Genomic DNA, 21,060 nt, shown 5'->3' with positions numbered 1-21,060 from the left:
ACCACTGGGATTACCAGTTAAGATCATAAGTGATAGGAGTAGAATTAAGTCATTCAGCAAATCAAGTCTACTCTGCCATTCAATCATGGCTGATCTATCTCTCCCTCCTAACCGCACTCTCCTGCCTTCTCCCCATAACCTCTGACACCTGTACTAATCAAGAATCTATCTATCTCTGCCATAACAAATATCCATTGACTTGGCCTCCACAGCCTTCTGTGACAAAGAATTCCACAGATTCACCACCCTCTGACTAAAGAAATTCCTCCTCATCTCCTTCCTAAATGAATGTCCTCCTCTTCTGAGGCTGACCTCTAGTCCGAGACTCTCCCAGATGCTTGGCTCGAGTGGAAACACCCTCTCCACATTCACTCTATCCAAGCCTTTCACTATTCAGAACATTTCAATGAGGTCCCCCACCAGTTATGGCAGTAGGTTGCAGCAGCCATGAAATTAGTGATGTGCTTACTCAAATATTTTATTGATTGGAGGTATGTGTCCAGTGGAGTGGCGCAAGGATCTGTACTGGGTCCTCTGTTGTTTTGCCATCTATGTTAGTGATATAGGTGACAATGTCGTTTATGTGGTAAGTAAATTTGAGGATGACACCAACAGTTTGTATGTGCTTGTTAACATGTACAGTAGGTAGCTTATTATTGCATATGGAGTCCTTTGCATATGGAATCCTTAGCATAAGGTCCTTAGCATAAGTTTGTATAATCAGCTCAGATAGTACTTTGGCTTTGGGCTTGGTTTGCTTGGTTGGGCGCTTATACTGGTGTTATAGCACACGTACTTTGAGTTTTAATTGTAATTTATAGTGGACAGTGATGAAGGTTATCTGAGTTTACAAAAGGATCTGGATAAACGAGAGTAATGGGTCAAGGAATGCCAGATGGAATTTAGCTCGGGGCAAGTGTGAGATGATATATTTTTGTAATTCAAACCAGGCCAGGGACTTACGCAGGAAGCAGAAGGGGGTTGGAGAGTGTTACGGAACAGAGAGTCCAAGAGGTATGGGTATACGGTTCCTTAAAAGTGACGACACAGGTAGATAGGTGAGTGAAGGAGACATTTGACGCACTTGGCTTCATTGGTAAGGGTATAGACTATAGGAATTGGGACATCATGTTACAGATCCACAAAATGTTGTTGTGGTGACTACAGTGTGTGCTGTCCTGTTATAGAATGGAGGTATCCACAAAATGCTGGAATAACTCAGCAGGTCAGGCAGCATCTAGGAGAGAGGGAATGGGTGATGTTTCGGGTCGAGACCCTTCTTCAGACTGATATAGTTAGTTACTGATACTGTTATAGAAAGGATGTCATTACGCAGAAAAGGGTGCAGAAACAATTCACCAGGGTGTGGTTGGACTCCAGTTCTCGAGTTCTGGGGAGAGGTTGGATATCTCTGGAGCATCAGAGACTGAGGGCTGACCTTATATATCATGAGAACCATGGTTAAAGTGAATGATCACAATCTTTATCCCAGGGCAGCGGAGTCCAGGACTGGAGGGCTTAGGTTTAAAATGTTCATAAGTTTAAAAATTCATAAGTGATAGGAGCAGAATGAGGCCATCCGGCCCATCAAGTCTACTCCGCCATTCAATCATAGCTGATCTATCTCTCCCTCCTAACCCCATTCTCCCCATAACCCTTGACACCCGCATTAATCAAGAATCTATCTATCTCTGCTTTAAAAATATCCACTCACTTGGCGTCCACAGCCTTCCGCGGCAATGAATTCCACATATTCGCCACCATCAAAATGAGGGGAGAAAGATTTAAAAGAGACATGAGCAGCAAATTCTTCACAGAGTGGGTGGTGCAAATATGGAACTAGTAGTCAGAGGAAGCTACAGTACAGTGACAATATACAAAAGATATTTCAGCAGGTACATGGATTGGAAAGGTATAGCTGAATATGGGGCAAACACAGGCAAATAGGACTAACTCTATTATAAAACTCGCTTGGCATGGACAGCTGTGTCCACACTATAAGACTCTCTTCACACCTTGAATAAAGAGATTCTAAACTAATTTTGGGGGACTGAAATATTGTTTGATGGCAGTGGAATGTACACACCAGTGCGAGGTCTTAGCGGCCCCTGTGGCAGATTAGGAAAAGGAGTACTTGATATGAATTCAATTCATATATGTACTCTTGTTGTTAGGGACACCTCAGCCCAAACCTTCAGGCTGAAAAATGAACAAGTAACGTAATCACTCACTTCAGGTTAATTTGCACAGAGCTGCAGCCATGGATTTTTTGGTAAATAAATTTTGTTTATTGAGTAGCAGAATGCTCGATTAAATGAGAAATTAGCTGTTTATTTAAGTTGTCTCTGGACACTGAGGAAAGTAGTCCAATAAGCAATATTTCAAAGATGTTTTATGGTCATAAGGTCATGTGATAGGAGCCGAATTAGGCCATTCGACCCATCAAGCCTACTCCGCCATTCAATCATGGCTGATCTATATCTCCCTCCTAACCCCATTCTCCTGCCTTCTCCCCATAACTCCTGACAACCGTACTGATCAAGTATCTATCTATCTATCTCTGCCTTAAAAAAAATCCATTGACTTGGCCTCCACAGCCTTCTGTGGCAAAGAATTCCACAGATTCACCACCCTCTGACTAAAGAAATTCCTCCTCGTCTCCTTCCTAAAAGAACGTCTGGAATTCTGAGGCTAAGACCTCTAGTCCTAAACTCTCCCACTAGTGGAAACATCTGCTCCATATCCACTCTATCGAAGCCTTTCACCATTCGGTACGTTTCAATGAGGTCCCCCCCTCATTCTTCTAAACTCCAGTGAGTACAGGCCCAGTGCTGTCAAACAGTCATTTAACACGATCTATCAGAATTTTCCAATGTTAAAAGCTGTATGTCTGCGATTGATGGAAATATGAACCAAAACCCACAACATCAGCAAATGAAAGAAACCCATTTGGAAATCAGCAGAGCTTCAACCATTTGTAATTTAATAGCCTAAATTATAAGGCAAAGGATTACCACAGTTATGCGAATTTTAACCACTGTTCTATTAGCATCGTGTTTCTTGTAAAAACAGTGAGGAGCAAGTACTAAACAATAACTTAATGGAAGTGCAAGAAAGTATAAAACATTGGGGTAGGTGCTAGGTCAGTGGCAAATCGCCAAACTGAAGTGGTGCAGCAGAGAGATACATAACAAATTGCCCAAAGTATTCAGAGAATAGACACAGCCTCTCAAACCTCAGTGGGGTATAAAATCAGGATCGGTAGAAGCACAGAGTCTCTGGGCCAGAGTAAGTGAATCAAGGACCAAGGGACATAGGTTTAAGGTGAAGGGGAAAAGATTTAATAGACATCTGAGGGGCAACTTTTTCACACAAAGGGCAGTGGGTGTATGGAACAAGCTGCCAGAGGTGGTAGTTGAGGTTGGAACTATCTCAACGTTTAAGAAACAGTTCGACAGGTACATGGGTAGGACAGGTTTGGAGGGATATGGGCCAAACGCTGGCAGGTGGGATTTGTGTAGCTGGGACATGTTGGCCGGTGTGGGCAAGTTGGGCCGAAGGGCCTGTTTCCACACTGTATGATTCTATGGTCGTGCCAACACAAATTGATCCCATTGTGAAAAACACTAAATTGGTGCTGAAGCCAGCACAAATGCTAACAGAAGGGTGGAGGCTTAGACTTGTTAATTTTTGCCGACGTTTATAAATAATTAATCGTGCTACACTCAAAGATTTTTGTCGCGCTGCATATATTTAATTTATCTCAGTGTTTTGTTTTCAGGTTCCTTCCTCCATCATCTTTAATTTGTTCACAATCTTCCTGCCAGGCCAAGTGATGGAAGCATTTATATAGACACAGTGTACACCAGAAGGTTGAATATTCATGCTGAAGACATGCTGCGTGTGTCAGTACATCAACACTTTGGAATGCATTTTATTAGTCTAAAAATGCCATGACATTTGATGCCTGAAGGTTTGGTTGAAAGCGCTGTGAAACAGGGATGTTGAAAAGATGTAAAAATAAAGTGTTGACAGTGATGGTGCGTTCAAAATAAACAGCGTAGGCGGAGGATGTGGCATTGCTGGATTTAAAAAAAAAGGTGGGTCAACTTCAAGCATGATTTACTTTTAAGCCAGCTTAAATCTGCGGAGATTTGACTGCAAAGTCTAATGAACAGAGCAGCTGCCATGCTAGGTTCAGACGCATTCCATCAGAATGCCCTCTCTCGCACATCTGTAGAAGTTCAAGAGGACTTCTTGTTCCTGTAGTAGTTCAAAAGGTGGTGAGCGGTAGAGTTGCTGCCTTAGAGCACTTACAGCTCCAGAAACCCGGGTTCGATCCCAACTACGGGTGCTGTCTGTACGGAGTTTCTACGTTCTCCCTGCGACCGCATTGTGGCGCGTCGAAAAAGCTCGAAATAAAGACGAGGAGCCGGGTATTTTGGGAGCGATGTGTTTAATGGGTTCTCTAGATCAGTCGAGTCTGCCAGAGAAGGATCGCGCCTAAAACCCCGTCCTTTATACCCGTAGCTAAGGGCCGCCCCCCTGGACCGGTCCATTCCCATGCCGAGGGGTCGGTAGTGATATGGCCCGACCCTTGGGAGCCGCCACAGCATGGGTTTCCTCTGAGATCTTCGGTTCCCTCCCACACTCCAACGACGTACATGTTTGTAGGTTAATTGGCTTAGTAGAAATGTAAATCGTCACTTGTGTGTGTAGGATAGTGTTAATGTGCGGGGATCGCAGGTCGGTGTGGACTCGAGGGGCCGTAGTTTCTGAGCTCTAAAACTAAAACTAAAAAACTAAGAATCCTTGTGGACATGCTCTGCCTTCAGAGATGCAAAATAAAGTAAATACATTGAGGTGCTTTCTTGATCAGCGCGTCAATGGGAAGGGACCAGGTTAAGACGCTGGGGATTTGGATGCCGATGAACTTGAAACCATCTCTACAGCAGCTCCGTTAATGAGGACAGGATTAAGTTCTCTCCCTCGCTTCCTTCGATCAACATCTAACTCTTTTGCCTTGCTGACCTTAAGGGCTAGACACTATGACACCAGGTTCTCAATCTCTTTCTTATACTTCACATTTAACTATTGATAGTACAAAGATTGTGTAACCCAATGCTGCACATTCCGACAAAGCGCATTTGATAATTAACTGAACAATTTCCAATTATTACCCTTTCCAGTCAGTGATAGAAATGGCCAGGTCCGATGAATGGTCACCAGCCTGTACCATGAGCTCAGACTCTCTCCTCCCATCGAAGACATCAGACGTGCAGGGCAATTAGGTCAAGTCCCTTTTCTTTTGGGTTTCCAGCATCTGCAGTATTTTGGATCTCGCTGTGTTCCAGCATATATAATCTTCTCACTTCTACCAACACTCATCCCCAGAATGTTGCTCAGTTTTAATAAAAGTTCATTGAGTTTACATGTGAACTGAGTTCTTCTCTCCACAGATGCTGCCTGAATGATTGCATTTTTTTTTTAAATGAAAGAATTAAATGAAATAACTGCTTTGAATCAGACCAATTTCAGGCTTTCCACAGAAAAGAATGCAAGTCTGATCACATCCTGAAAAGTTAAGTGTTTTCATTTCCTTACCCACTGTAGGTAGATTTAGGTTTTTTATTCCATCAAGTACGACAATTGCATTTAAAAAAATCAATTGATTGACGTGTTCAAGGAAAGGCAGCTACTTTTCTAACTAGTCAATTCAGTACTCTTGTTCTATCCGATATAAGGTAGATATAAGGTCCATGAAACATAAAAAGCTTTGAAAATACTGCCATTGTACAGGCTTGGATCTGACCTCCATTTCTTTGGGAGGATATACTAACTATAGCTCTGGTGTGGCACTCACTTATCAGAATAATAATGGTGCTACAGTCATTGAAGTTGTTTGGACATGGTTTATGTTCACTTGACCAGCATGATGGCCTTAGCCAGAGACCCAGGTTCGATCCTGACTACGGGCGGTAGTCTGTATGGAGTTTGTACGTTCGCCTTGTGACAGCGTGGGTTTTCCCCAGGTGCTCCAGTTTCCGGCCATACTCTAAAGACGCACAGGCTTGTAGGTTAATTGACTTCAGTAAAAATTGTAAATTGTCCCCAGTGGGTAGGATAGTGCTAGTGTACGGGGTGATTACTGGTCGGTGCGGAGTCGGTGGGCCGGAAGGGCCCGTTTCCATGCTGTATCTCTAAAGTAAAGTCTAAAGACTAAATAGAAAAGGAAATATCTATCTACCTATTTGTCTGTCTGTCTGTCTATCTACAATTAGGGAGATGAGTCCTGAACAAGGGGGGTGGGGATGGTGGGTGGGTTGGAGGGGCTTGTCATTTCATTAGACCTTAGTCATTCAAAGATGTTCAGGCTGGATTGAATCCAAAATTTGGAATTGGCCTTACTAATCTTTTTGTTAATTAAGGGTATAAAGGGATATAAAACAAAGCCAGATGAATGGTGTTAAGTTGTGGAACAACTAGATATAATTGAATGGAGGAACAGTTTCAATTGTTAATTTTCTCTGTACCTTCTTTGACTTACACATCCGTGACAGTAATTTATTATCAAGTGATTTTGCTGGATTTAGAACTGGCTTATTGATAGCAGACACAGGGTTGTGGTGGAAGGATGATATTCAGGCTGGAGGTCTGTGACCTGTGGAGTTCCGCAGGGATCTGATCTGGGTCCTCTGCTGTCTGTGATATATATAAATGCCTTGGATGTAGACGTAGAACGATGGTTAATAATTTTGCGGATGACACCAAAATTTCTGAAGGCTTGGACTGTGAGGAACGTTGCCAAAGCGTGCAGCAGGATATAGATCTGATGCAGAAATGGGAGGAGAAATGGCAAATGGAGTGTAATCTGAGTAAGTGTGAGGTGTTGCACTTTAAGAGGTCGAATGTAAGGGGAAAATATACAATTATTGGCATGACCCTTAACAGCATTAATGTAGAGAGATATGTTGGGGTCCAAGTCTATAAGTTCCTGAAAGTGGCAACACAAGTTGATAAAGTGATAAAGATGGCGTATGGTATGATGCTTGCCTTCATTAGTCAGGGCATTAAGTACACGAGTCAGGAGTCATGATGCAGCTTTGTAGGATTTTGGTTATACCAAACGTGGAGTATTGCATGCAATTCTAGAAGGATGTGAAGGCTACAAGATCCCCAAGATCTTGATCGACAAGATGTGGAGGTCTACAAGAATGATGCCTCAAGCAAAGGGTATTAGCCACAGGGAGAGGTTGGACAGACATGGGTTGTTTTCTCTAAAAATGCCAGAGGTTTGCGGGGAGACCTGATTGAAGTATCCAAAATGATGAGAGACATAGATAGAGTACACAGTCAGAACCTGTTTTCCAGGATTGAGAAATCAAATACTAGATGGCAGACAGTAGCTTTAAGATGAGAGGGGCAAAGATTAAAGTAGATGTGCTGGGCAAGTTATTTTACACGGAGTGTAAGAAAATAACTGCAGATGCTGGTACAAATCGAAGGTATTTATTCACAAAATGCTGGAGTAACTCAGCAGGTCAGGCAGCATCTCAGGAGAGAAGGAATGGGTGACGTTTCGGGTCGAGACCCTTCTTACACGGAGTGCAGTGAGTGCCTGGAACCGGCTGCCATGGCCGATGGTGGAGATAGATACGATAGTGGCATTTAAGAGACTTTTGGATAAGCAGCAAATGGAGGGACATGGATTATGTGCCGGCAGGTATTTTTGGTATGGTCGTCGCATCATGTTCGGTGCTGACATTGTAGGCCGAAGAGCTTGTTCCAGCGCTGTACTGATAACATAACATAACATAACATAACAACACTTTATTGTCATTCGGCACAACACCGAACGAAATTTCAGCAGTCACAAAAGAAAAGAACACAGGACACCCGACCCCAACACAAACATCCATCACAGTGACTCCAAACACCCCCTCACTGTGATGGAGGCAACAAAACTTCCCCTCTCTTCCCCCCGCACCCACGGACAGGCAGCTCGACCCCTACCGAGGCAACCGACACGCACAGCCCCCGCAAGAGGATGGAAGGCCCCGCGGCCGAGCCGCCCCGGGCACCGAAACGTCCCGCGGCCACACCGGGCGATGTTAAGTCCAGCGGCCGAGCCGCACCGGGCACTGAATCGTCCCGTGGCCGAGACGCGCTGGCGATGTTAAGTCCAGCGGCCAAGCCGCGCCGGGCACTGAAAAGTCCCGCGGCCGAGCCGCACCGGGCACTGAAACGTCCCGCGGCCGAGCCGCGCTGGCGATGTTAAGTCCAGCGGCCAAGCCGCGCCGGGCACTGAAACGTCCCGCGGCCGCACCGGGCGATGTTAAGTCCAGCGGCCAAGCCGCACCGGGCACTGAAACGTCCCGCGGCCGAGCCGCGCCGGCGATGTTAAGTCCCTCAGCCGAGCCGCGCCGGGCGATGGAAGGCCCCGCGGGCGAGCTGCGCCCCGGGGAAGAGACCTAATAAAAGAAAGGTTTCCCCCCGCCCCGCCCCACCCCCACACCCCACACCCCACCCCCCCACCACACATACACAGCCAAAAACAGAAACAAAAACCATCCCAACACCGACACAAACAAAAAAAAGAAAAAAAGACAACAGACTGCCAGAGAGCCGCAGCCGTTAGGCGCAGCCAACTCCTCCCATACACAGCCAAAAACATGGGAAGGAACTGCAGATTCTGGTTTAAACCGAAGATAGACACAAAGTGCTGGAGTAACTCAGCGGACAGGCAGCATCTCTGGAGAGAAGGAATGGGTGGCGTTTCGGGTCGAGACCCTTCTTCAGACTGATCAGGTCTGCAGAAGGTTTCCGACCCGAAACGTCATCCATTCCTTCTCTCCAGAGATGCTGCCTGAGCCGCTGAGTTACTACAGCATTTTTTTGTCTGTATTAATCTATATTCTATGTTCTAAATTATAATTTTCCTTAAATTTAGGTTCAATGTTTCCTGCAGCAGGAATGTGAGTTTCCATTCCCCTCGGCTCGCATCTCTAAACAGTTCATTTTGCAGATCAAACTTGTTTTTTTAAAAATTGATTTTGTTTCTTTTACTTAGAGCCCACCTTAGGAAAGAGAATGAGATGGTGAATGTGAACCTGAGGAATTGACAATGGGATAGAGTGCCCTTGGCAGACAAGACATTTTGTTCCAAGAAGCTGAGAGTTGAGAAAATCAATTATATTTCTGTGGTAAACCGAAAAGAAAAAATAAATAAATATATAGTCAAAAAGCAGGAGGGTGGCTTTTATTATTCTATTTACAATTTACAGAAGACAATTAACCTACAAATCCCGTACGCCTTTGGAATGTGGGAGAAAATCCAAGTGGTCACAGGGACAATGTGAAACTCCGTACAGACAGCCGTGCTCCTATAAAAGTAGCCATTTACTTCCACTCCATTTACACTGTCCGACCTGCCCATTCCATACATTTCTACATCACTCTGCACCCTCTTAGTATTCTCATCTGCCAATCGACCATATTAACCCATCAATTCACCCCGAAAATCTATCCCCACTACAACCCTGCTCTCACCCCAACCGAGGTATTCCCTGAAAAGCAGGAGGTGGCTCCAAAATAGTTTGGGATATTTAAAACCCCAAATCACAACTAAACGGGCAGCACGGTGGAGCAGAGGTAGAGTTGCTGCCTTACAGCGCCAGAGAGCCGGGTTCGATCCTGATCAGGGGTGCTGCCTGTACGGAGTTTGTGCATTCTCCCCGTGACCAGCGTGGGTCTTCTCCGGGATCTCCGGTTTCCTCCCACACTCAGGATGGATGGTAGGTTAATTGGCTTGGTTTCATTGTAAATTGTCCTTATTGTGTAGAATATTGTTAGTGTGCGGGGATCGCTGGTCGGTGCGGACACGGTGGGCGCTGTATCTCTAAACCAAGCTGGGACTTGAGAAATCAATTAAATTTCTTCGGTAAACTGATAAGAAACTATATAAATATATATAGTTAAAAGCAGGAAGGTGGCTCCAAACATAAAAGTAGACAGATTTGTGAAATTTATACCCCAAAGCATAACTAAAAATCTCAGAATTAACTTAGAGCTCTCGAGCTCAGTTCTCAAGATTCCAACAGCATATGTGGCATAAATGCCCCTACAGTACTAATTATTGTACCTTTCTATCCCGCTGTAAACTTCAATGCACAGGATTTACTAGAAATTATTATTAAGCACCTTACACATTGGGCACAACTGATGTTTGCATTAACCTTACAACCCATGTCGTGTCTTTCTAATAGTAAACTTCAAAATCTCGCAGAGTAATATTGTTAACATTTTACAGATTGAAACCCATAACCACCTTTACACCAACAGATGTAGTTAATGATCAAAGTAGCTAGGAAAATAAATCCCTTTACCCCATTAATATCTCATTTGTAATAACCAAAATAGCTCTAACCTAAGCACAAAATCAATGATGATATCCTTCAGTTTTATTACATTGGATAAAAATATTACAACATTACACACTTCACAACAACAAAAGGCCTGGGTAGAGTGAATGTGGAGAGGGTGTTCCCACTAGTGGGAGAGTCTATGACCAGAGGACAGCCTCAGAATAAAAGGACGTACCTTTAGAAAGGAGATGAGGAGGAATTTCTTTAGTCAGAGGATGGTAAATCTGTGGAATTCATTGCCACAGATGGCTGTGGAGGCCAAGTCATTGAGTATTTTTAAGGCGGAGATTGCCAGATTCTTGATTAGTACGGGTGTCAGGGGTTACGGGGAGAAGGCAGGAGAATGGGGTTGAGAGGGAGATAGATCAGCCATGATCGAATGGCAGAGTAGATTTGAATGGCCGAATGGCCTAATTCAGCTCTTAAAACAATAACAAAACTAAAATTTAATAATTTTAAAAAGTGTGGTCTCTAACGCTTTGCCTGTACTTTTCTGCCGCTGAAGGAATTGAAAGTTCAGTTCTGCTGGCTTCTGATTATGTAGCAGTGGTAACATTTTCCATTAGTCTATTTCAGTGCTGTACATAGAATTCTGTTATTTCGGCAATGGAAGGTGACTCTGATGAGTTTTGAATTGAATTGTAACACTTCAAAAATCTGGCCAGGCAGATCCAGTTGCAAATCACACTTGCACACAGTATATGTTGTTCATCTCTGCTGCACATGATGTAATATGGAGCATGGCCTACAGTCAGTCTCTTGATGTGTGACTGTCTTTGGGAACTCAGATCCACTCGGTTTCAATAATGGCACCAGAATCCGCAGAGGCTTGAATCCTGAGCAAAACACAAAGTGCTGGGCGAACTCAGCGGGTCAGGCAGCACCTGTGGCAGGAATGGACAGATGATATTTTGGGTTGGCATCCTTCTTCAGACTGATGGAGTAGGGGGAAGAAAGCTGTGACAGAGAGGTGCAAAAGGAGATCATGCCACCCACCCTTCCACCCATAACCCTCCCTCTGGCTTTAACTTGTAGTTTTAGTTTTAGAGATCGAGCATTGACACAGGACCTACGGCCCACTAAGTCCACGTCGACCATCGGTCCACCGTTCACATTAGTTTTATGTTATCCCATTTTTGCACCTACTCTCGACATTCTAGGGAAATTTTACAGAGGCCAATTAACCCGCAAATCCACACGTCTTTGAGATGCGGGAGGAAACCGGAGCATCCGGAGGAAACCGACATGGCCATGGGGAGAACGTGCGTACGCCACACAGACAGCACCCATAGTCAGGATTGAACCTGGGTTTCAGGCACTGTGAGACAGCAACTCTACCAGCTGCGCCACTGAGCTGCCCATTTCACTCCTCTTTTTCCTTTATCTGACCACCCTTTTGTCTCCTTTTCAGCCTCCAGCCAATGTTCATCCATCCATCTGCCAGTCACACTCCCCATCCCACCCTGACCTGTATCTACCTAACTCTTACCAAACTTTGTCCCGCTACCACATCTCTTTTCCAGTTTTTCCCCCCTACTCCGTCAGTCTGAAGTATGGCCATCTGTCCATTCACTCCATGGGTTTTCACACTGTTGCTCTCTGAAAAACTCCCAGCCTGGTGCTGGAAACCCGAGGTAGGTTTCCTCGCATTCCTTCAGCATCTGCCACCAAACTGTACTGCTGCTTCCTCCAACTCACCAATCTCATTCCTACTCCCCAATTTCCCCCCTTGACTCTGCCTCCAATCTGATCCCTGACCCTCACTGATGCCCCTGTTCCTGGCCTGACCTCCTATTCCCTTTGAGTGCTCCAAGATATCACACTGCACCAAGGAAGACACCGAGGGATTAGAGATCACTGGTACCTTAAGCATTAGACATGATGGGGCTTTCTGCCAGCTGATCTCCATCCAAGGCAATTCCTGGTCTGTTGTGCATCATACTTTGGTATGCTTCTTTCACTGCCAATGAAATTCCTGGCCAGACATTATCAGAAAGGAGACTTCTTGTCTTTAGTTGGTTCAACTTAATCAAACAAACAAACAATCATTAGTGCCAGACTAATACTTCTTCAGTTCTAATTGACCCAAGGGGACTTTTATCTGGACTTACTACCAGCAAAGGCGATGCACGTCATTCAACACCGCCATAAATGAATACCCAGAAGTAGTTGTGTAGGAAGGAACTTCAGATGCTGGTCTAAACTGAAGATAGGCACAAAAATGCTGGAGTAACAAAGCAGACCAGACAGCATCTCTGGAGAAAAGGAATAGGTGACTTTTCTGAAGAAGGTTTCGACCTTGAAACATCACCTATTCCTTTTCTCCAGAGATGCTGTCTGACCCTCTGAGTTACTCCAGCTTTTTGTGTCGATCTAGCCAGAAGTAGTTCTTTGCTTCAAAAGTTACTCTAGCATTTTGTGGGTTTTTTTGCAAACCAGTATCTGCAGTTCCTGAGAGAACACATCATCCTCCGAAGACAGTCGTTTAGTTGAGTTTAGTTTAGAGATACAGAGTGGAAACAAGCCCTTCTGCCCAGCGAGTCCGGATCGACCAGCGATTCCCGCGCACTAACTCTATCCCACACACACTGCTGTCAATGTACTGACAACCACGCCAGTCCAGGCCGATCTTTACAACCACAATCCAGTGCTGCCGCCTGGCTAATGAGCCTTTAAGGCGAAGAAAAGACTCAATATTCCTAAGAACATGATACTTAAAAAGTACAAGGTGGAGCCGAAAATGTGGCGATTCGTGTACTACCTTAGAAGAAATCGACTATATTTTTTATACGATCGAAGCAGCCTTTTACTTATGTATTATGCTTACGTGCACTATGATTTTACTGAATTGTATGCAAAACAGAGCATATCACTGTTTCTAGGTACTTGATTAGATAGTAATCGTTGAACTATTAAACTATGTGCTTAGCTGTATGAGCTGGAAGAGATTGTGTCGGCGGCTGGAGCCTAGTGCTCCGAAATGCTTTGTGGTGCTAATTCATCATCAGGAGCTATCTTGCACTATTGAGGGGGTCATTGAATGTGGAATGACAGAATCATCGAATCATAGACTCATTTCTCTTGCACCTGAGCAAGATGGCTATTCTTGGACCCAAGCAACACTGTTCAATGGATCCATCCATCCTGATTGCCTGCCTCGCTTCCGAGATTATGCTTGCGACGGGGTATCTCTGGGGAATGAGCAGACAGGATCAGAGAGCACAATTGTAGCCTCCAGTGTGATTTAGTTCAGAGATACAGCGTGGAGAAAGTCCTTTCAGCCCACATCAACCAACGATCGCCTGCAGTCTACACACTAGGGAGAATTTGCAGAAGCCAATTAATTTACAATCCTGCGCATCTTTGGAGTGTGGGAGGAAACCGGAGCACCCGGAAGAAACCCATGTGGTCACAGGGAGAATGTAAAACCTCAATCCAGACAGCACCCGTAGTCAGGATTGAACCAGTGTCTCTGGCGCCGCAAGGCAGCGACTCTACCGCTGCGCCACTGTGCCACCCCTAGGTTGTCATGTCCAAGTATGTGTAACCTTTTGTGCATGTCCTTAGTATGTATTGCATGCGCAATTGTCAGCATTTTAGTAATTGCAGAGGTTTTGTAGCTTCAAGTACTGGGAGAGACAGAGCCCAAGTTTGCAGGAAAGGTCACAGCATGCAGCAGTCACTCAGCAGGTCAGGCAGCATCTCTGAAGAACATGGATACTTGATGTTTTGAGTCGGGACCCTTCTTCAAGTTTGCATTGTGTGTAGGAAAGAACAACAGATGCTGGTTTAAATCAAAGATAGACACAAAATGCTGGAGCAACTCAGCGAGACAGGCAGCATCGACAAGGGTCTCGACCCGGGTGTCGACCCTTCTTCGGACTGATGCCAGAGGAGTGGGCGGCACAAAGATAAAATGTAGTCAGAGACAGTAAGATTGGTCGGAAAACTGGGAAGGGGGAAGAGATAGACAATAGACAATAGACAATAGACAATAGGTGCAGGAGTAGGCCATTCAGCCCTTCGAGCCAGCACCGCCATTCAATGCGATCATGGCTGATCACTCTCAATCAGTACCCCGTTCCTGCCTTCTCCCCATACCCCCTCACTCCGCTATCCTTAAGAGCTGTATCCAGCTCTCTCTTGAAAGCATCCAACGAACTGGCCTCCACTGCCTTCTGAGGCAGAGAATTCCACACCTTCACCACCCTCTGACTGAAAAAGTTCTTCCTCATCTCCGTTCTAAATGGCCTACCCCTTATTCTTAAACTGTGGCCCCTTGTTCTGGACTCCCCCAACATTGGGAACATGTTATCTGCCTCTAATGTGTCCAATCCCCTAATTATCTTATATGTTTCAATAAGATCCCCCCTCATGCTCAACACTTTCAGTCCCCCCTCCCATTCCTACACGACCTTTCTGTCCTGGGCCTCCTCCATTGTCAGAATGAGGCCCAGTGCAAATTGGAGGAACAACACCTCATATTTCGCTGGGGTAGTTTACACCCCAGCGGTATGAACATTGACTTCTCTAACTTCAAGTAGCACTTGCTTTCCCTCTTTCTCCATCCCACCCCCCCCCTCTTCACAGTTCTCCCACCAGTATTACTGTCTCCGACTACATTTTATCTCTGTACCGACCACTCCCCTGACATCAGTCTGTCGAAGGGTCTCGACCCGAAACGTCACCCATTCCTTCTCTCCATGGATGCTGCCTGTCCCACTGAGTTGCTCCAGCATTTTGTGTCTATCCAAGTTTGCATTAATTGACTTCCTCCCATTAATGCTACCTACCATGGTGACAAATATTTAAACCAACCATCTGGAGGGCAAAATCCAAAACATTGAACAGCCACAAGATGACTTTGCTCATTGAGTAATTAAGACATTTTCTTTATTTGCTGGAGAGCAGTAATTAATGTCTGGAGCTAATTTTGTTTAAAAAAAAACAAGCGGTGGATGTGATAACTTAATTGCTTTTACTCATTACATTGAGGCAGGTTATGAGAATTGATTATCCTTATCCAGCTAAAAACAAGGGTGAGATTTTCCTTCATGGTTGTAATCAATTCCCTACTCAACAGCACAATAAAAGTACCTTCCTCAGAAGGACTGAGATGGTTCAAGAAGGTAGTTTATTATTGAGCAGGGAGGACATGCTGGGATTGTTCACAGCGATTGTCAGACTTGAGAACTGTAAACCTCATCTGATTGCATTGATGGGGGTAGAGTGAAGAATCTGGCGGATGAGAGGAATAGATCAGGTAGACACGCAGACTCTCTTGTCCAGAGTAGATGAATCGAGGACCAGAGGACATAGGTTTAAGGTAAAGGGGGAAAGATTTAATAGGAATCTGAGGGGTAACTTTTTCACACAAAGGGTGGTGGGTGTGTGGAACAAGCTGCCAGAGGAGGTAGTTGAGGCTGGGACTATTCCAATGTTTAAGAAGCAGTTAGACAGGTACATGGATAGGACAGGTTTGGAGGGATATGGACCAAACGCAGGCAAGTGAGACTAATGTAGCTGGGACATAGAAACATAGAACATAGAAACATAGAAAATAGGTGCAGGAGTAGGCCATTCGGCCCTTCGAGCCTGCACCGCCATTCAATATGATCATGGCTGATCATCCAGCTCAGTAGCCTGTACCTGCCTTCTCTCCATACCCCCTGATCCCTTTAGCAAAAAGGGCCACATCTAACTCCCTCTTAAATATATCCAATGAACTGGCCTCAACTACCTTCTGTGGCAGAGAATTCCACAGACTCACCACTCTCTGTGTGAAGAAATGTTTTCTCATCTCGGTCCTAAAAGACTTCCCCCTTATCCTTAAGCTGTGACCCCTGGTTCTGGACTCCCCCAACATCGGGAACAATCTTCCCGCATCTAGCCTCTCCAACTCCTTAAGAATTTTATATGTTTCTATAAGATCCTCCCTCAGTCTTCTAAATTCCAGCGAGTACAAGCCCAGTCTATCCAGTCTTTCCTCATATGAAAGTCCCGCCATCCCAGTGATCAATCTGGTGAACCTTCTCTGTACTCCCTCTAAGGCAAGAACATCTTTCCTCAGGTTAGGAGACCAAAACTGCACACAATACTCCAGGTGCGGTCTCACCAAGGCCCTGTACAACTGCAGCAGAACCTCCCTGCTTCTAAACTCAAATCCTCTTGCTATGAATGCCAACATACCATTCGCTTTCTTCACTGCCTGCTGCACCTGCATGCTTGCTTTCAATGACTGGTGCACTATGACACCCAGGTCAAGTTGCATCTCCCCTTCTCCCAATCGGTCACCATTCTGGTAATACTCTGCTTTCCTGTTTTTGCCGCCAAAGTGGATAACCTCACATTTATCCACATTATATTGCATCTGCCATGCATTTGCCCACTCGCCTAATCTATCCAAGTCACTCTGCAGCCTCCTAGCATCCTCCTCGCAGCTAACACTGCCACCCAGCTTCGTGACATCCGCAAACTTAGAGATGTTGCATTCAATTCCCTCGTCCAAATCATTAATATACACTGTAAATAACTGGGGTCCCAGCACTGAGCCTTGCAGTACCCCACTAGTCACTGCCTGCCATTCCGAAAAGGACCCGTTTATTCCTACTCTTTGCTTCCTGTCCGCCAACCAATTTTCTATCCACCTCAACACTGAACCCTCAATACCGTGTGCTTTAAGTTTGTACACCAATCTCCTATGTGGGACCTTGTCGAAAGTCTTCTGAAAGTCCAGATATAACACATCGACTGGTTCTCCCTTATCCACTCTACTAGTTACATCCTCGAAAAATTCTATAAGATTCGTCAGACATGATTTGCCTTTGGTAAATCCATGCTGACTTTGTCCGATGATTTCACCACTTTCCAAATGTGATGCTATCACATCTTTAATAACTGACTCTAGCATTTTCCCCACTTCCGATGTTAGGCTAACTGGTCTATAATTCCCCGTTTTCTCTCTCCCTCCCTTTTTAAAAAGTGGGGTTACATTAGCTACCCTCCAGTCCTCAGGAACTACTCCAGAATCTAAAGAGTTTTGAAAAGTGTTGGCCAGTGTGAACAAGTTGGGCCAAAGGGCCTGTTTCAACACTGTATCACTCTATGACTCTATGACTATAAATTCACAGCTCGTCCTCACGAGCTCCAGTGAGAATAAACCCAGCCTATCTCTCTCTCCCCTGAACTAGTTTACTACACCAAACAATGTTCTGGTGAATCTCCTCTGCATTTCCCCAATTAGTATCACATCCGTCCTGCTGTGTGGCATCCAGAATCACAATGCTCCAAATGATAAGGCATATCAGATGTACAATGTTCCATACCGTCGCGACATGACACCACGCCCCTTGTACTCAATGCCACAGCCTATAAAAGCAAGCATGTCCACTGCCTTCTCTACCACCCCATCTACAGTACCCGCAATTACAAAATCAGCCGCATCTGCGACTTTGCTTCCAAATTGTGCTCCATCCTAAATTGGAAATAGTTTGCTGTTCCTTTGCCTTTAGTTTAGCTTAGAGGCACAGTGCAGAAACCCATCAATTCTGCGCCGACCAGCGATCTCCACACACCAACACTATCCCACGATTACAATTTACAATGTTACCAAGCCTATTAGCCTACAAACTTGGACATCTGTGCAGTGCGGGAGGAAACTGGAGCGCCCGGAAATAAACCCACGCAGGTCACGGGGAGAACGCACAAACTCCGTACAGACAGCACCCGTGGTCAGGATCGAACCCGGGTCTCTGGCGCTATAAGGCAGCAACTCTATCGCTGCGCCACTGTGCTGCCATCTTAGGCTCATGTGTCTCTACATTTTGGAACTTTATCACTAACAGAGTTGTAAGAGTACCATCACCAGAAAGATTATAGCAGTTCAAGGTGGCTTAGCATCACTTTGCAAAGGGCAATTAAGCTTGGACAACCAAAAATGGGGTGATTGACTGTGATGTTCATAATTCAAAATATCTTTTTTAAATGACCCACTACTATTTCTAAAATTCAAGTCACTTTCGATGTTCCTGCCATTTTTTAGATTCTTACTTTTGGGGAGGTTCTAATGGAGCCAGTACACAGTTTCTTCATGTAAACAAGAAGGCCTGTGATATGTATACAAGAACACTGTGCATCATGTTAGTCAGAGAGTCAGACAGCGTGGAAACAGGCCCTTCAGCCCAAATTGCCCACGCCAACCAGCATGCCCCATCTACACTAGTCCCACATGCTTGCTGTTGGCCCATATCCTTCTAAACCTACCCCATCCATGTACCTCTTTAAATGTATCTTAAACGTTGCGATAGTACCTGCCTCAGCTACCTCCTCGGGCAGCTCATTCCATACACCTACCATCCTTTATGTAAAAAAGTTACCCCTCAGGTTCCCATTAAATCTTTCCATCTTAACTTAAACCTATGTCTTCTGGTTCTCGATTCCCCTACTCTGGACAAGAAACACTGTGCGTTTACCCAATCGATTCCTCTCATGATTTTGTACACCTCTATAAGACCACCCCTCATCCTCCTGTACTCCAAGGAATAGAGTCCTGGCCCGCTCAACCTCTCCCTGTAGATCAGGCCCTCGAGTCCTGGCAAGAACCTCGTAAATCTTCACTGCGCCCTTTCCAGCTTGTTTTCTTGGATAGTGTTGGCCTGCAGCCTTAGGTGAAAACAGCAACTGATATCTTGTATAGTCATGTTTTCATGGACCAGTGCCAATGGAGAACAATCTCTAATCTTATTTCATGTATTCCTCTCTGAATTGACTAATGCCAAAACTTCAACGGAAAATTCACATGGTTGCCTCTTCCTTGCTGCCAGAAATCTGAGCCAATTTTAGCTGACAATGGAAGAACATCAACCAGTTTCTTTAATCGGACAAAGTTGATAAAAATCAACATGTTTTGTTGAAATAATTAGATGCCACTGACAGTTTCATAAGTAGGATTGTGATATCATTATTTACTTCCCAGACCTCATTGATTTTTACCAGACTTTTAAAGATATACGTTGCTGATGCCATTCATTATCTGCCTGTGCAGTGTGGTGTTGTGGTTTTCTTGCGTGACATTGTTATTTTAACAAAGGAACCTTCACACAAAGAACGGGCACTGACTGTACGGAGTTTATACGTTCTCACCATGACTGCATGGGATTTCTCCGGGTGCTCCGGTTTCCTGCCTACGGGCACTGTCTGTACGGAGTTTGTACGTTCTCACCGTGGCTGTGTGGGTTTGCTCCGGGTGCTCCGGTTTCCCCCCACGCTCCAAAGACGTACAGGTTTGTAAGTTAATTGGCTTTGGTAAAAATTGTAAATTGTCCCTAGTGTGTGTAGGATAGTGTTCCTGTGCAGGGATCGCTGGCCGGTGTGAACTCGGTGGGCCGAAGGGCTTGTTTCCACTCTGTATCTCTAAACTAAACCAAACCAAAAAGGTTGAATAACAATGTGAGGAAGAAACGCCAAATTAATTCAATTATATTCTACTGACACTGTGAAACGGTTCATGAGCAGAAAGATTTTCATGTAGTGATTAGATTACTATTGATAGATTGTGCTCATAGAGAAAATGAATCATTGATCACATTCTAAAGTAAGCAAGCGAAGGCAAGCTTTGCCGAATTAGAAGGCAGATTTGCGCGACTGAAGCGATGAATTAATTTGACAAATAAATTATTAATGGAGGTGGGATTTTGTACAACCGTTCTGTTACCTTCAATTAATCTACTTCAAATGTAAATAATGGCCAACCGAGAAAGTGCCCGTAGTCCGTTTAGCCTTTCCCACACAATCATGCTGCCTTTTGTACATCTGTACAGGTGTCAATGGTTGTGGGGAGAAGGCAGGAGAACGGGGTTAGGAGGGAGAGATAGATCAGCCATGATTGAATGGCGGAGTAGACTTGATGGGCTGAATGGCCTGATTCTAATCCTATCACTTATGATCTTAAGATCTTATGATCGTTTGCATTCTAATATATTCATTCTCTCGCCGAAACCATGTCATCTCCTGAGAGGCCAAATTGTAGTCAAACACATCGGTCAACTTGGGTCCTTTGCTCAACTATTGTACTTGAGTTTGGCTTAATTGTATAAATGTATAGTATTATCTGATTTGATTGGCCAGCACAGAAAACAAAGCTTTTCATTGCACCTCAGTACAGGTGACAATAATAAATCTTAGTTTGGTTGAGTTTAGCTTAGAGATACAGCGTGGAAACAGGTCCTTCCACCCACCAGGTCCATACCAGCCATCAATCACTTGTTTACACTCGTTCGATGTTATCCCATTTTCTCTTCCACCATTTCCACACTAGGGGTAATTTACAGAGACCGATTCACCTACCAACGCACACGTCTTTGGGATGTGGGGGAAACAAGAGCATCTGGAGGAAATCCACGCAGTCACAGTTTGTACATTCTCCCAGTGACCGTGTGGGTTTTCTCCGGGTGGTCTGGCTTCTTCCCACACTCCAAAGATGCACAGGTTTGTAGACTAATTGGCTTCTGTAAAATTGTAATTTGTCCCAGTGTGTAGGATAACGTTAGTGTATCAGGTGATCGCCGGTCAGCGCAGACTCAGCGGGCCAAAGGGCCCGTTTCCATACTGTATCTCTAAAGTCTAAAGTCAAGTAAAT

Source organism: Rhinoraja longicauda, chromosome 13 (genome assembly GCF_053455715.1).
Source record: "Rhinoraja longicauda isolate Sanriku21f chromosome 13, sRhiLon1.1, whole genome shotgun sequence".
Lineage (NCBI taxonomy): Eukaryota > Metazoa > Chordata > Chondrichthyes > Rajiformes > Arhynchobatidae > Rhinoraja > Rhinoraja longicauda.
The sequence above is the reverse complement of the archived record's forward strand: the minus strand, read 5'-3'. Positions refer to the sequence as shown.